Below are 1,807 nucleotides of genomic sequence, written 5' to 3'. Positions count from 1 at the left end.
CAGCTCAGGGACGCACTGACAATATGCAAAGACGAATCGATACAGCTTGGCCTTCAGGTCTGTTGGTCGAAGGCCAAACTGATGCGTACTGGTGATCACTAGGACCATGCTCTCGTTCATACACGCACACATAGACACGCAGACACCTACATATCTATATAAGTATTATGTATGTATATGAAATTATAAATTTATTGTAAATAAACCTAAAAAAAAAATTAAATTGAAGTGATAGTGACAGACTTAACATTTACCTCTACACCTACCTCTAACCACATAGGATTAAAAGCAGACATTTTAGTCGCTACCTTCACCTTATAGGATCCTTTGGGAATAAGTATATAGGGGATGCGTCAACAGTCAGAAATCAATCGTACTTCACCCTTTACTCGGGGTGTGACCAGAACTTAGATATATATACAGATACAGTTAGCAAATTCCCTCTCAGTGCCCGTAAATGCAAATACCGAGATTCTTTCTCAATGAAATCAAATCAGAAACCTTCCAACATCTCTCCAGTTTAAAAACTATTTAAGTTCAGTCAGTCTTCATTTATAATATTTCACTGATGATATATTTCCATATCTGAAATATAGACCCATTCTTTATTTTAATCTCCATCACCCGCCTTTCATTTTTTGTTAATATTTGTGAATATGAGCGTTGTTCCATTTATGATATTTGGGTCGATGAAAGCGAGAGACTTGAGAGAGAACTTTGAGAACTTCCTTACTCGAAATATGTTATATATTGCCACAAACCTGTTTAATAAATGCTCAACTTAACTAAATTTTATGTTCCAGGAATTTGGGTTCTAATGGTCTCAATGAAATCAAAGCTGAAACATTCCAAAACCTGTCCAGTTTAACATATCTGTAAGTTGAATCAGACTTCATTTATAGTATATCAATGACGATATATTTCCTTATCTGTAATATCTTCTCTTACTTGGTTATATGATCCTCCACCAGTATGTAATTATTAGTAACGTCTGTTAAAGAGTATAATATTTGGCATATAGGAAAGTGTGAGACTATAATATATGGCATATAGGAAAGTGTCTGACTTGATAGGAAACTTTTCTGTACATGCATGTAGTTGCCTCTGTGTGCGAAGGCGTGCTTTATTTTCTTTATATTTCTTATCATCTTTTTCCTTCGCCACCGTCATAATCATAATCGTTGCCTTCGTTGTCGTCTTCTTTCTTCTCTGTCTCATTATATTTATTCATCATTATTACCGCCAATGTTATCACTATCATCATTACTTTCATCATGATAGTAATCTACTGTTCATATCTTCCATCATCTATTTGTTTAAACATTATATCTTATATCGTGTCACGAATTCGTTCCATAAAATTTATTCATAACTCACGTTTATGTTCCAGGAATTTGCGTGCTAATAATATCAAGTATATCAAAGCAAACACATTCCAAAATCTGTCCAGTTTAATCACTTTTTAAGTTGCATATCTTTCTTTATACTATTTCACTGGCGATATATTTCCATCTTTATTTTTTATCTCCAGCACCCGTCTTTGTAAAGTTGTGTTTTATTGTTTCTGGATATGTGAATATGAGTGTGGGTTTATATCTGAGATTTGGGACACTTGAGAGTGCGATGCTTGAGGGGAAACAGAGTGAATGAATGTGTATGACTCTGTGTAGAAATGAGTGTATTCCTGTGTATAAACAAGTGTTTGTAATACGGTATGTATATCCTCAACAGTGGTTGCTTCTCTATCAACGCTAAATGACATCCTTGAATACTTCTTGTATTTGGAAATTTAAAACTGGGTTATTCA

The 1,807-nt window shown here is 34.3% G+C and overlaps 1 long non-coding RNA gene across 1 annotated transcript in view; it reads left to right on the top strand.

Moving 5' to 3' along the window:
- The first annotated feature begins 525 nt into the window (after positions 1-525).
- LOC106883017 (uncharacterized) overlaps positions 526-1,807 on the top strand; it is an 11,117-nt gene continuing 9,835 nt past the window's right edge. Inside the window, exon 1 of the long non-coding RNA XR_001411061.2 lies at positions 526-875. This is a non-coding gene — a long non-coding RNA (uncharacterized LOC106883017). The remainder of the gene's footprint in view (positions 876-1,807) is intronic.

Source organism: Octopus bimaculoides, unplaced genomic scaffold (assembly GCF_001194135.2).
Source record: "Octopus bimaculoides isolate UCB-OBI-ISO-001 unplaced genomic scaffold, ASM119413v2 Scaffold_256320, whole genome shotgun sequence".
Taxonomy (NCBI): Eukaryota; Metazoa; Mollusca; class Cephalopoda; order Octopoda; family Octopodidae; genus Octopus; species Octopus bimaculoides.
This window is presented reverse-complemented; position numbering and strand designations above follow the sequence as displayed.